The sequence below is a fragment of the Eretmochelys imbricata genome, chromosome 14 (assembly GCF_965152235.1).
Source record: "Eretmochelys imbricata isolate rEreImb1 chromosome 14, rEreImb1.hap1, whole genome shotgun sequence".
NCBI lineage: Eukaryota > Metazoa > Chordata > Testudines > Cheloniidae > Eretmochelys > Eretmochelys imbricata.
Window position 1 is genome coordinate 5,965,520 of NC_135585.1, and position 16,341 is coordinate 5,981,860.

Below are 16,341 nucleotides of genomic sequence, written 5' to 3' on the forward strand. Positions count from 1 at the left end.
ACACACAGGGGCAGCGGAACCCAAGTGGGGAGAATTATTGGGGGTGATGATGCATGTTTCCACTCCCACACATTTTTCACCCACACAACCTCTTGTGGAGGCAAGAGCAGAGCGGGGCCCAGCTGTGTTTCCTACGTGCGGCGGGGTGGGGGAGGTGGGGCGGGCAGAGATGAGAGGGGGACCCAGAGGAGGGGCTTGAGGGGCCACTGGCCTGCAGTGCGTGAGATCAGACCAGCTGCTGGGCAGCCAGTAAGACTCCTGGGCTCAGCCCAGTCCCACCTTCCAGCCACTGTGGGTCCCAGCAGAGACACCCTGTCTGGGGGAGGGGCAGGAGCACATGCGCCAGCTGCTAGGGTGAAGTGGGGGAGATGACAGAGCGCCGGCCCTGGGCTGGGGACAGGGGGCACACAGGTCACCAGCCACCATGGTGGGGTGGGGGATGGACAGAGACCCTCAGACACCTAGGTGGCTCTGAGTCCATATGTGTTAGGGGCTTGATTCTCCACTGGGAAACAAATCACCACTCCATTCATCTCATCCACCCGGCCCTGTCATGAGTTAAAGCTGCAAGGAGATGGCTTTAACTCAGCTACTGGCAGAAGGTCCCTCAGGAAGGTCTTCTCCCTCCACCAAACTCCCATCCTCCTCTGTTCTCCCATGACACACCCCCTTCCTCACTGCTTTCTCCACCCCTCATACACACCCAGCCTCCTCCTGTTTTAAGCAGCCGTTTCAGTGTAGGAAGTGGTGGTGGTCACCCAAGCATATACCCACATAAACACTACATGACTTTCTTCCAAATCGGCAGGTGGACAGAGCACTCACCCCTCACACTGCCACCCATGCCTGGACATACAGTTGGCAGTCTGGTGCAAAAGCCTCCGCTCAGATCCAAACCATTGCGCTCATCCTAGGTATTCTGTTCCCATCACTTGTGATAGTAGTTGGTATCATCCACATATAGAGAGAGCAGGGCACTGAAGCTGATGACCGGTGCGATCACCTGAGAGTCAAATGTTTGCCCTTGTCGGTAGACTCAGCAGAGGGGTCACAGCTTGAATGGGCCAGGGAAGATGAATAAAGTATGAACAGAGGGCTTTGTATTGTTCACATTGAAGTGAATGGCAAGACCCCCATCGATGTTAGTGGGGCAAGTTTGAACTACAGTGCCAGGTTCACTGGAACTATACATAGGATAAGATAACACTGAATGGGCTTGATTTTCCAATGCAGCCCCTTTTGCATTGTCACTGGCAGTATAAATTGGCTCTAAATCCAGCATAACCTCCCTGGGCAGGATCATCCCCGTTCAAAAGTGATCCTCTGATGGCATAGAGCTCTTACACCGTTCCCGTTCCCTGTGCCACCATGGATGTGACATGCCTTCACTACCTCAATCCTCAGCAGTGTTTTCAAGTCCTGTGGTCATCTGTAACTGGCATAAGTTACTGCAGCCCTTAGGCTGCTCTAATACAGAATGCAGGAAGTGGTCCTGTGCAGAAGTGCACTAATCCCAGCAGGAGGCAGAGGTGAAGTTGACACATGCATGCACATTATGGGCAGATCAGCCAGCCCTGACCGAGATCTGACCCAATGTAAGTGAAGGTGGCAGAATTAGACACGAAGCAATTGTTATCAATGACAACTCTGTAGCATGGCTGGAGTTTAACTGTGTTTTAGAGAGATGCACAGTACATGCACACACTAATAATAATCATCATACCTAGCTTTTATTTAACACTTCTCATTAGGAGATCTCAAAGTGCATAACCAAGGTCAGTATCATTATCCTCATTTATAGATGTGTAAACTGAGGCACAGTAACTTGCCCAAGATCACCCAGCAGGCCCATGGCAGAGCCAGGAAATAGAACCTAAATATATTGAGTTCTGGTCCAGTGCTCTATCCTTTAGGCCACACTGCCTCCCACACTGACAACTGCTTGCTTAGGGTAAATTAGACAGCATAAGAGTGTAGACGTAGCAAACCTTACAGATCTTCAAAGGAAATTCAAAAACAGACGAAAAGCAAGGGGCTAAAAATCAGATCCAAACCTGATTATCCCTAAAAATGCATTTTCCTCCCTTTGTAAAATGCTGACTTTTATTAGTAGCTCTGAAACCCTCTAAATGCTGAATTCCAACTTTTCTTTGTCAGATTTATGTAGTCCTGTTGAGAAAAAAAATAGGGTCTGTGTATATTGCTGAAAGATTGTAAAATTTAATAGCAAACAGATTACGTACTTAGCAATAGACTAAGCACAATTAGGCTTCACATTCCTCCCACTCCTATAAATAACTCTCCGTTTCCTCTCCATGTCTGCAAATTTCATTAGTATGGTGGAAAGAAAGGCGGGGGGAGAGGGGGGAAGAAAACCCAAGCTCCCTCGCCTCACAAAGCGCAGATCCCATCACTCAATCAAGAGCTTTGTTCAGCCTGGGGGGGCAAACGAAAATAACTTTTCCCCTGTACCCTTGGGCCATGTATTCTTGGCCAGGGAGGGAAAATTTTCTACAGATGGCTTAGGAATTCACCTGCTGAAAAATGACAATAGTCTATTCACATAACCTGCAGCTCTGGCTCCTGACAGGAGCAGCTCAGCTGATCACCATATTTCCACGGCCTTTAGATTTTTTTTATTTTTATTTGACTGTTTTGTTGTTGTTGTTCTCAGCAAAAACTCTATGTATTATTTATAGTCTTCAATTTCACTCCTCAGCCAAATTCACCCCCAAAGGCCTGTGAAACATTAACATCCTCCTGAAGACTTCAGGCTAGGGTTTAACTGGCTTTTAAGAGGGTCACAGGCATTGAGCTCGGCCTCTACAAAGCAATAAATGTCATCCTCTAAAGCGGAGGTCTAATCACAAGACCCTCTATCAAGGAATTAATAGGGGTTTACACTGTGCATAGTATATTGTGAAGATCTTTTTGCATTCATGGGCGGGCATTTCACTCCCCTGCAGTGAGTCAGTAGAAGGCCACTTTATCCCCACTTAAATCTTCAAAGTCAGTCTTAAATGGGACTTCAGTGATGCATAGTGCAGCCCTTCAGCACAGGGCTATCACCTTGAAGTGACTTTTACCTTCAGAGTTTTAATGATTAATAAAAGCCTCTGCTAACACTTTTGTTAACTGTAAGAAAAAAGATCAATTTAGGACAGCATACGAAAATATAAAATGCCGGCGGCGAGGGGTGAGACATGCAGAAAAACACAAGCAATCGAGTTGATCATCAGCACTCCCACTGCCTTCTGCCAGTTTATTAGATAACAGGGTGCATGAACCTCAGAGTTAGGGAAGAGCTAAATCTGTTTAGCTGGATTGGCGTTTAGATTGAAAAGCAAGGGATCTGAGATCGGAACAGATGCTTAACAAGTGTTCCTCAACTCCCTCAGACAAATAAATTCAGCCACCTTCAGCTTTCTCATGGTGACAAGCCATTTTGAGAGGAGAGACATATCACACCCAGAGTGTTCCTGGTAAACAAATGGTGAGCTCACGTCTGCTTTTGTGCTAAACTTTGTTGCTTTATGGTTATCTCATCTTCCCAACCTCCCCTGCCACGGTCTGTTTGGTTCACCTGTGGCCCCTGTGTGACATGGAATAGTTAGCTCTCTGGGGCTAGGACTGTCTATGCTGGTTTTTTTTCTGTACAGCACCTAGCACAATAAGGCCCTGATCATTGATTGGGATTCCTAGGTGCTACCATAATACAAATAATAAATATTAATAATCAGTGTGACTAAGACTAAAATCCTTTCTAAGTTCCTTGGACGTTTTTCCTGCTAATTTGGGTGTAACTTCACAGCTGCTGCGTAAACAATGTCAGAAGAAGAAGAAAAATCTGGTTGTTGTTTTTTCCCTCGACAGCAGAGATATCTTTGTTTTCCTTTATGTAAGTTCACAGCTGACTTGCACGTTATCCTCTCAAACCAAGTTGCGCAATTAATAAAACCAATTCAGTCAAAAGAATTATTTTCACTTTTTCTCAGAAAAGTCAAGGTATTGATTCCTTCCCTTCCCACAGGCTCCCTCCTTCATCTTTTGAAGAAAGATGCTTATGAGAAATGATGGGCGAGCATCCAGAAATAATTAGACAAAGATGGTGGAGAAAACCGCAAACGAGAAAGAGTTGGCTATTGCAGACAGGGATTTTGCACTTGTAGTGCTAAATGTGGCCAACAGGAAAAAACACTGAGAGTTGAGCATGTTAGCAATCCAAGATACCTATCCTTTACTATATCAGCTGAATACAAAGGCCCAAAGACAAGTAACTATAGCCACATTTAGGTACCTACATATAAGTGCCTTAATCTTAAAAGATTTCTTCACCCACAACCCCTGCTGAGACCATTCTGAAAATGCAAGTTCTTTTTATTAGGTAGCCAGAGATGGCTTTAGGAAGTTTAACGTTCAACATCCAATATTTTGGCCAAAATGTGTTTGAGTCATCTATAACTGGTCAGAAACCCTTTTTTCCCCCAGAAAATTTGGACAAATATGAAAAAAAAAAAATCAACCCTTCTCCCCTTCCCCCCCCCCATTTTTTTTCTTCAGTTCTTGGGTTTTCTGATAAAACAAAGTCAAACATTTTCAAAGAAAGCAGACACTCTGCGAAAATTTTCACTTGGTTGAAAAACTCATTTCTCCTTCAGCAGAAAATTTTAGACAGAATATGTTCAAGCAGCTGTAGACCCATCTCTGCTCTTCTTGGGGGAATATATATACAAATATGAAAAAGAGGCACATACGTAGTGTTTGCAAAAAGAAAAGGAGGACTTGTGGCACCTTAGAGACTAACAAATTTATTTGAGCATAAGCTTTTGTGAGCTACAGCTCACTTTACTGGATACAACATAGTGTTGTAGCTGTGTTGGTCCCAGGATATTAGAGGGACGAGGGGGATGAGGTAATATCTTTGATTGGACCAATGTCTGTTGGTGAGAAAGACAAGCTGTCAGGCTACACAGAACTCTTCTTCAGGCACATAGACAGACCCTCCTAGAGTTTCAGAGTAGCAGCCGTGTTAGTCTGTATTCGCAAAAAGAAAAGGAGGACTTGTGGCACCTTAGAGACTAACCAATTTATTTGAGCATAAGCTTTTGTGAGCTACAGCTCACTTCATCGGACGTAGCTCACAAAAGCTTACGCTCAAATAAATTGGTTAGTCTCTAAGGTGCCACAAGTCCTCCTTTTCTTCCTCCTAGAGTTGCTAGTTTGCCTTCCAGGCTTCAGTTGCCTTTCTTAAATCTGTGGCACTTACCAGTTCATTGTCTGACACTTTATGCCAGGGATTTTTTTTCCTTAACTCGGGAACTACAATGACCTCAATTTACATCTGACCTCCTTATCTTGTTCTCGCACTATGATTTGCATTAGCTTTTTAGCAATCTAAAAATAATTGTATTTCTTTTTGCTGCTCATCCCACGTGACCTGCAGACGCCGAGATTGAAACATCTGGATGACTTGGAGAGGGAGTGAAGGATTGGAGGAACACATCGTTCTGACTCCACATTTAATGAGATCTAGCTCATGCCATTACTTTCTCTTATTTGTACACTCCTAGCTGTAGAACAAAAGTGCTGTGCACCTGGACATGATCCAGCTCCTTTCTCGTCTCCTTTTATCCCAATGGGGGAAACAAAGTTATCTCTATCAGGCTAAAAAGGCAAATGAATGTGAAACTCTGAGGTTATTTAAAATTCCAGTCAACTGTATCAATGAGATGAATCATACAAAACAGTACACTATGCAAATCACATTCTTAGTTTTAGAATGGTCGAACTGAATAAGGCCCTACAATGGGAGAGAGGCGGGCCTGTTAAACAGATAATGCTAAATATGATGAAAAAGTACTTTATATTTCCTCCGCCTTGAAACCCGAGCTTGTATTTTCCACTTGGACTGGAAAGAAACAGGTTGTAAGATATCACTTAACATTTGACGAGAGAGGAGCCTCCCTTTTCCAGATGCAGTTACACAGAGACAGCACACATGATGGGCACTGATATTGTTTTACAAAGTAAGAGCAGTTCCCATTGTTAGAGTACCTGACAATTCTGGATAACCACACAGTCTGTTTAATGTCTTTCACCACTTGACTTAGAAGGATTCTTGTCTCCAGGGGAGCCTTCTGATGAAGGCCTTTTCTTGCTTTGTTCAAGTTTGTTTCAGTCATGCTCCTTCTCTCTAGCCCTGTGGTTTTGCATTACCTATATCCATGCATTCCAGTGTGCTCCTTTAATTCATGAATTGTGACCTTTGCCATCTGCTCTGCAACCTGTCATATGTGCAGATGCCAGTGAGGAACAACAAGCAAAGTAGCAACTACAAATCCAAGGTTGGAGGACTTAATGTTGACTTCACACCTAGACAATACATTAGTTTGCAGGCTGAGATTTACCATGTTCTGATTTCTGTTTTAACCGCCTTTCCATTTCCTGGGCCCAGATGACTTGTTCATGAAGAACTATAGGCATCTGTAGTCATTTCTAATGACTGAATTAAATTCCTAACCATTGGCTGTTAAAAACATTCAGCACACTGGAGGTTTAGAGCAAAATTCACTTCTCCTTCCTGCACCACAGATCTCTCACCTGCAGTCCAGCTCTGTTCTGTGTATTTTGCACTTGTTTCTCCACATGGAGAATAACTGCCATTGTTACCAATGGGAGTACTTCCTAGCAAATGAATGCGAAGTACTCATGTGAGACTCATATTGGCACATTCAGGAGAGTGTTTTGCTCTTGATGTATAAAACATAAAACACAATCTGTAAACAAACAGTTCTGTTAAATGCATTCCTTCTTCTGAATATGGTATTAAAAACATGGTTTCCTTAATTCCAGATCCAATGTGCTTCTCCTCCTCGGCTGGGGCATGACAGTAAATGTTGATGGAAGAATGTTAAGCAGAGCTGTCCAAAATGTTCTCCTGCCTCTGGATTTTGTTACAAGCTCCAGACTAAGACCAGATTCACTGATAGGTTTGCTGAGATCAACGAGACTTTCAGGCGAAGCTGGTCTAATGGAGGGATTCGTCTCAAAGCCAGGTCAAACTCAGTGGTTTTGACTGAATTCCAAAACTCCAAGTCAAACTCAGGAAGTGGGAACTGACCTCATAGCAACACAAAATAAAATATTCCTGTGGGCTGAAATTCACCCCAATGCAGAGGGAGCCAACACAAGCCCCATGCAACACTCAAGTCCCACGTAAGTCCTTTTTTTGAGTGGCACATAGGCAGTGTGTTTCACTGATCTCTAACTAAAAGGAAAAGGAGTACTTGTGGCACCTTAGAGCTGGAAGGCATAGGGCAGAGAAGAACTATGCAAGGTTCCCTGCACAGGACTGCCAATACCATGCAAGATCAACCATGCTATTCCAGTTGCTCTCAGCTACACCTTAATTTTTAATTGTGCTGTTGCATTTAGGAACTTCCCCATATATCTCTACCAATGTTCCTCAGACTTGATTGGCAGCAAATCTGTTCTTCCAGTCCTGGTCTTTTCCTTGATCAGAGATTGCCATTTGTGCCACATTGGTAATCTATATCAATGTCCTCTAGGGTTTAATACAGGCTCAATACAGGAGTAAATTAGTGAAATGTAATATACAGGCGGTCAGGTGATCTAATGTTCCCTGCTGGTCTTAAACTCTACGAATCTATGAAATAGGTTGAGACCAAAGTCATCTACCACTACTAAGGTCCCGATTCAACAAAGCACTTAAGCATGGGTTCACTTTAAGCTTTCAAGTAGCCCCACTGCAATCAATAGGACTAGCCATGAGTTTGGAGTTAAGCACATGTAACACCAACAGACCCCGGTCGTCGGCCAGTGGGATGGGACCTCTGGAGCTAAATGCATAAGCTAAAAGGCACATGGCTCGTAGCTAAGGCTGTAGCAGACTCATTCATCTTTAAGTGGTCTCAGTGCCACTAGAGGGGGACAGAGCACCACACCCAGGAGGTGTGTGGGTTACACACACACCTAAGCACTTTCCTGGATCAAGGCCTAAAATAGGATCTGAAAAGCATAGGATATCAGATGTGAAAACTAGTGCATTAATCTATTGCATGACCCCTCTGTCTCTGCCTCACCTAATCAGCTGCCCTCCACAATTTTATATATATATATGGATTGTTCATATCTAAGCCCAAGTGCCAAGCAAGGTATAAATACAGAAGAATATTTTCCTGGTTCCTGCAACACATTGTTGAAAGACCTCCAGCAGAGGAACAGCTTTAACAATGGCTGTCAATCTATAATTAGAAACAAACTGTCTAACTGAAACAATGAATTAATGGAGTTTAAGTTACTTCTGCGATTAATAAAGTTTTTAACAATGCTGTCCTCCCTAATGGGTTTCTTCACTCACTCTTCACACACAGGCTTGGAAAGATGCCACTTTTGAGTGTTTACTGCATGTGAGCTTAATGAGCACTGATGTAATGTGATTAAGCTTTTTAATTGGTGAATATTATATAAGGCAGAATCCTCTTAGCAGCACTAGATTGGACTGAAAGAAATGAACCATGGAAGGGTGCTTTAGAATTTGGGCTCAGATCTCATTTTCCTCCATTGCATTTTTTTTTTTTAAATCCTGCAAGGTATTTAATTGTTTAAAGTCATCGGAAAGCTATTTTATAGAGAAAAAAAAGTACCCATTGTTGCTGAGGCGTGTCCTAGGCAATCTCAATAAAAACGGCTCCTTCTTATGATATGCAGTTGAGCATATTCCTAAATTCTTAATTTCTTTCTGCAAGGCAGTCTTAAATACAAAACAGGCTCTTCACAAAACCAAGTGACTTCATCTTACCCTTCTTTCTTTAGAAAGTGACAAAAGGCAACCAGAGGTAAAAAGACTTGAAGTGATAGAGAACCTTAAGTTGCACCAGGAGAAAAAATAAAAGATTGATCTGAAATTATATAACCACCACTAAGAAAAGGGGTGTAGTTAGTTCCCCAAAACCCATTCCTACATGCAACATAATACTGATTATACAAAGAGATTATCAATATCTAAGTCTGTATTTTATTCTAAAAAAATCACCTGCTGTCAACACCATTAAAAATAAGTAAATGCCATATAGCAATATTGACTTTAGTTCCTATATTTAGAATGTGTAATATTTACATAACATAAACTAGGGTGTATTGTATAGGGTGTATATTTTACTCCAATACATTACTTTCAGTTACATGGAGTTTCTCTATATATACATATATATAAATAAGACCATTGTTATTTCTACATTCCTTTATGGATGTGAAACCTTGATAACCTATCAACAGCAACTCAAGAATCTGGAGAGGTACCACCAGTGACGCCTCCAGAAGATCTTTCACATCAAATGGGAAGATCGCTGCACCCTCACTGAAGCCAGTGTCATTAGCACTGAAGCAACGATCCTCATACACCAACTACGCTGTGCTAGACATTGTGTGGGGATTCCACACTCTTCCCTCCCAAAACAAGTCCTCTACTCTCAGCTCACCCATGGTGGTCAGAGGAAACACTACAAAGACACACTGAAAAGGTATCGTAAGACAACTGATGTGGACATCACAAGCTGGGAGGAGCAAGCCACCAACTGACCTCAATGGCGTCACGTTCTCCATCAGGCAGTGGGTTGCTTCGAGGAAAGGCGCCTTGCCCTCAAAGCTGAAAAGAGAGAGAGAAGGAAGGAAAAAGAACAAACTTTCTCCCAGCAGACAGCTGACCCACCGGGAAATGACTGTGCCTACTGTGGGCGAATCAGTGTTTTCAAGATCGGACTCCTGAGTCATCGTGGGACCCATATGTAAATCTGTGGTAGAGATCATCCTTGAATCGAGGGATTGCCGATGATGTCTGTGTCTACTTAGGGCTAGATTCACCAGAATACTCTGGCTGCTTTGTCCCATCCCCATTACACAAAGCAGCCGTAAACCTGACCTAAATGGCCAGTTGAGTTGGGTATTCAGCCACTGCGCATCTTTGGAGTGGCACAAAGCACGTGGAATGCACCAGTGAATCTGTGCCTTGTTCTTTTTAAAGTTACCTTCTAATGAGCAGATAGCTCATATTTGTCATGCATCTCTTTCTGTTTCTACACAAAGAATATATTATGCTTTTACTCTACCAGGCTTCCCCTGAATGCTTTGGAGCAGGCCTGGTGTCAGACACAAAACTTTTTGAATGGTGACTCCCAACTTATGTAGGTAGCAATTACAGACCTTATTATGATTCTTGTCACTTGTTCTATCCCATGAATTTTGTGCTCCTGGGAGGTCATCAACTTACATCACTGAAGACTGATCTGATCCAGCACAGGCATTACAAGGTCACTCCATCCCGTCCAAATAAAGTGCTTTAACCCTAAACTTGAAGGATCACTGCCATAGTTTATCCTCCACACATTCAATCTTTGGCCTTGCTGAAAGACTGCTCACTAGGGTGCAAGTTTTGTGATTTGAACATGACAGATCCACATTTGGTCAGGAGGCAGTAATTTTAGTAACAGCATGACTGTTTAGTTAAACCTGGCTACAATAATAAACTAAATCTGAAGGGGGTACCTTTCAAAAGCACCCAGATCCCACTTAAAAGTCACCGAGTGCCTTACTCCCATTTGTGCCTTTGAAAATCTGTCCCAAAAACTAACCTTTGGAATAAGCTTCAGTTTCCAGTGCTCTTCATGTAGTGATTTGAAAAGGAGACAAATAATGTGTGAATTGTCATGTTTTACTGAGGACACCATGACATTTCTGAATGGGAAAACAATTCATCTGGTAAACGTAAAGGCAAAAAATCCAATTTAAAAAAATTATGTTGGTATAAAATTGCATTTGCCTTGAGTGTCACTATCAAATCAAAAGAAAATATTACACTTTCTGAAGTGAAGTTGGGTCTTTATTTTTCTGCTACCCTTTTGTAGAGTTAATAAAATACATAATGCGTTCCATTAAACTATTTAATTGCTAGTTAGGAAATCCGATATATTCTCAGAGTTATTTTCCACTTGTCACTTTGTGAGGGAATTTTGCTTTGACGTCATTGACAGGCTAAAGCACTCTGCAGACAAAAGAAACCACAAATAGAGGAAAATACATCAATATTGTTTTTCTTATAGCCTGCCATTCATTGGGTGGACTTTTATGCAATACTGTGAGTCTGCCACTGGCAAGAGTCTTTTTTCAGCACTACCATGTGCACTAACAGAAGACAGTATATGCAGTCACGCCTGGAAAACTTTTGCACACTTAATAAACCCTTTGGGAGCTGCCTTCTGTGAAATCTATACACTTAGTTGGATTACCAAGACTTGTTCCTCTTGAAAATAAATCTTATGTTGATATTCAGCCCTATAGCTTAGACATTCTATTTTATTCATCTTTTTTAAAGTGTTTCTGTACCAAATTGTTCCGTCAGACTCTTCTGTCCATTCTCATTGCCTAGTGTAACTTTGGACCTACTTCATAGCTATCAGTGGATTTATACCAATGTAACTGAGCTCAGAATTTTTGTAATGAAACATTTTAATTTTTCTTTTTAAAATGACATTTTCGAATTTATATATACAGTATATTACAAAATAGAAAAGTCAAAATTGAAATGAAACTTTATGATCAGCCCAAAACAAAAAAAATATTTCAGAATTTTCTTTCATGCAGAATTGGGAAATGTTTGAATTTTGTTCCAGTTTGGAAGAAAGCCCTATTTCAGAATCTCAAAACCCTTCACAAAATGGAACTTCCATCCTCCACACAGCCTTAATATATTTATATTTGTATCTAAGATGGATGCTTTCATTGTCCATATAAATATCTAATCCTTCTCTGAATCCTGTTAAATTTTTGACTTCAGTGATATCATAGAATCATAGAAATATAGTGCTGGAAGGTACCTTGAGAGATCAATTAGTCCAGCTCCCTGTGCTGAGGTAGGACCCAGTACACCTAGATCATCACTAGACCAAGTATACATAGACCATCCCTGGGAGGTGTTTTGTGGCAATGATTTCTGCAGATTCATTATATGATATGTGGTTTTGGTTTTTTAAGAGTATTTCCTCTTAGTAGTTGTTAATGTGTTGCTTTTCAGTTTCCTGGTATAGCTGAGCTGCACGCAGTCTTCAGATTACAATATTTAAGGACAAATTATGGCCTGGCCTGGGCTAGACTACACAGATGCAATGGAGAGAAACAAGTCAAAAGGAATTGCTCCTCAGTTCCTCCAGCAGAACCCTGGCAGATGCCTGTCACTAGCTTCCAAACCTCTCAATTGACGGTTTCACATAAATATTGACACAGATGTCATTTCTTTTAGCAGGATTTCAACTTGAGGTGAAACTCAGCAGTTTCGGTGGAGTTTTACTTGGGACTGAAATTCGTTGTGGAGGTCAGAGGGTGCACAAACCTCATGCAAACAGAAAGGAAAATGGTGACAGCCCTGGTCCTTGTGAACTGACATGCTGGGTTTTGCAGCTCAAACTGCATGTCACAGGCTTTAACCCCATCCTTTGCAAACCTGCTATTTTACTTGTTAGGCACCTATAAATTATTGGCACCCAACAGTGTTAGAAAACTATAAGGGAAAGACATCTGTGGCCTGGTCTATGCACAGTACCAGTATAATTATTTAATTACAGTTATGGGTTGTTCTTTTTTTACTGATATAGGTATATTGGTGTGGACACAGTTATACCAGAAGGAAGATGCTTTAGACCAGTGTCACTTATTCCCCTTCCCATACCAGAACTATATCAGTATAAGCACATTTATACTGGCATAGCTGCATCCTCACTAGGGGAATATTTATATATTCCAATATAGTCAAAGTAATACAATTCTGGGGAGAGAAAAGGCCTAAGTCTTTTGCTCTTGTGTTTCATTGGTTTTCATCATTTTAGGTCTTGGGTCCATACTTGGGATATGCAGGTTTGAGAGCTATGGCCCAAATCCTCAGCTGGTGTAAATCAGAATAACTCCACTCAATAGAGCCTGCCAATTTAGACCAGTTGAGGATCTGGCCCGATGAGGTGTAGGAAGGAACCCATAATGTTATTTCAATTAGACTTTCTGGGTTTAGAGGTGTTATTTTTTTTAAAAAAAATACCCATTATAAAATTGAGCCATTTAAAAAATTGGACTCAAGGGTTACCCAGTTTTATAGTGCTGGAAATGTAAGGAAGTTCTATTTCCCCATGGTGCCATGCTGGGCATGTCCAAGTGTGAGCGCTATCCCTTTCCAAACTGGACACTCGAATTCAGCCACCTGGTATAGCTGAGGAAGGAAGTCACTCCTCAGGAGGCTTAAGGTAAGAGAAAAAAAGGTTTACCAGAGGTGAAAGGCAAAGATTATAATGAGGATTGGTGAAGCAGCACAGATTTAAGGAGACAGCCTAAAACATAATCTGTCTTTGTGGTGTGAGTGCACTATCCATCACATTCGACGTTTCCTCTTCACATTGAAGAGCGTGTATTTATGTGCACAACAGCGTCTGTGCACAGAAAAAAAGTGAGAGATTTTCTTTTATGAGCCCAAATAGAGACAGGTCTCCCAAGAAGAAAAATGCAGTGAACTGATGTCTATCTTTCCTTCTGCATGCCGGTTGCACGACTCCATCTGTTAACTGACAAATAAAACATTTATAGCGCCTACAAAGAAATTAAACTTGTCGCCTTTATAAAGTTGTTTGCTAATAAAAAGCAAGTTAAGAAGATTGACTGGAGGGGAAGGAATTGGATGCATTCTAATTGTTTCTCCCACCCCATCCTATTACTTTGCCGATTGCCCTGCCAGTTCAAATACGTATAGGGAATAATATGAGAAATATCTTAGAGTGAGTTATGTCAAGTTATAAGATAAAAACATCCCACTTATGGGGGAAAAGGTGTTGTCTTTAAAGTCTCTTTTTACAGTTAAACAAATAGGATAATATGACCCTGTTCCCATTAAAATCAATAGCAAAGATCTCATTGACTTCCTTGGTGCAGCAGGATCAGACCATGAGAGGTGTTTGGAAAATTGAGGCCTGGATGAAGATCCTTCCCACAGTTCTACTTATACAAGGACATTTCAGACACTTATCATGCAAGTGCCAGGCATATAGTAGGTCAGTAGCCACTCCAGAGAGAAGCACCCTTGGCTGGAACATGGAAATTTGGAAGCTCATTGCTATAATCTGTGGTTATGATTTCCAGCTCTGCCAGCAATGCCGGGAATCAAACCACAGTCCCCTGAGTGCAAAGAGCCTTTATTGTAATCCGATAAAGCATTAACAGCCAGCCGTCTTCTTTTTATGGTGAATTAAGGGCCTTGTTTGTTTTGAAGCGGCTTGCTTGCGCTTTTGTTTAATGCTCAATAAGGATGAGGCCAGAGGAGCGCAGAAAGGAAAAATGGGTCTCAGATTCCCCACCTCAGCCTGGTGGCTTTGGAGAATACAAATAAAATCCCATTTTCTCAAGATAGCTGATTTCTGAGCTCTGAGCCTTTATTTCTGGTTTCCAAATGGTACTTCACAGTGTTTGGCTTTGTGCTAAAGCACCTAGAAGCCATAAGCAAGCCCATTGCTGAGGCTGGATGATAGGAACTACAGCTCACCTGCAGTACAATGCCAGCTTACTGGAAATCCCGTCAGCCTGGGAACTCTGATATTGCCACTGTGGGATTAATCTAACTCTTGCCTTTAACTTATTGACTGGAAAGCTTCTAATGGGACTCTAATTTTCAGCATTATGCAGTACAGATGGGCAACTCAAGACTATCCAGGGATGGAGCAGGGGCCTGCCCTCCTCCTTTTTCCCCTCCCATAAGAGGATCAGTTTCCATTATTCTTGGGTGATTTATGAACTTGTGGGGGGGTTTCGTCTTTTGGGGTTGGGCAGAAGGTCACAGTCCTGAAACCCATCAAATGCAACCAAGTTAGCACCAGAATGTATTAACAAGTCAGTCCCTTTATAGAAGCATATTCACTTTCTGGGACTCTGTTATTTCCAGTGTATAATTTGAGTTTGGGTACGCTTCTGTCTTTAGAATAACTAGCGGTACTCTCAAGAGTAGATACTTATAAACTGTAATCAAATCACCCCTTAACCTTCTCTTTGTTAAGCTAAATAGATTGAGCTCTTTGAATCTATCACTCTAAGGCATATTTTCTAATCCTTTAATCATTCTCGTGGTTCTTCTCTGAACCCTCTCCAATTTATGCTGTCCAATCCACCAAAGGATTTACCATAAATCAGCACACTAGAACGATGGTATTAAACACTGAGAATAAAATATTTGGTCACAACCATTGCTGGATAAATCCAAAATTTGAATGATGGTGGACCCTTTGAGTAAAGCAACAAAAGCCCGGTATAGAGCAAAATGTTGTTCTCTCTTCATCTTTGTAAACGGATTTAAGAGAGAGATGCTGGTGGTATTTGAGCCATTCCTGCATGTTTTAATCAGCTTGAGAAATTTGACTACAAGATGTCAGCCTTCTTATAAAGATTAATGGTAAAGGAAGAAAACATTTGAAGAATCATTCTCTGTATCCCAAACTATTTCATATAATGTAGCATATAAAAGTTATCTACTTAGCTTACTCCATTATTCTCTTTCAGTGTATATTTAAAAGAAAGAAAAAATGAACAAAATACGTTGAGGTATAAAACTTCAGACAACATAAAATGTGGAAAACACCAATGGTTTCCAACGAAACCATCCCGATTTATGGGGGTTTTTTCCAAAACCTGAGAATTTTGATTATTGCTGGTGTGTACTTAAAAAAATAATAACCCCAAAAAGGTATTTAAGAATCTTTGTCAAATATTTTCCTTCCTTTTCCAAAGGAAATAGTTGATTTTATAACCGCAGATGCCTCCTTGTGTGCAGTTCAAGAAAATCACATAATTTTCCATTCAGTAACCAATCAGGGCTTAATGTTGCATTAAGAGTAAACCAAAGGTGTTGCTGTTATAAAATGGGAACATAGTGTGTATCCTTTTATGATGCTTATAATTAGTAACTTTCCTCAATATCGCTCGGGTTACTAGTTAAATAGCAGCTGACGCCTCATGGAAACTTTCAAAAACATTCTGTTTAGAGATTATTCTGCCAGTATGTCACATATTTTCAGCTTTTTATTAAAACTAGAGGTATTTCCATGAAAATAGGATCAGTATTGCTTAAGATAAAATCTCCTCCTTCCTCATATTCCCCACCGGAAGTCATCAGCTTCTGTTTGTGACATCATGGTCATATCCACAGCAACAAAATGTGATGCCACAATCACCGGATTGTGATTTCAGGTAGGAAATATATAACAAAAGCCAATGAAAACTTAATAAAGAAAATGTCCCTGTGTT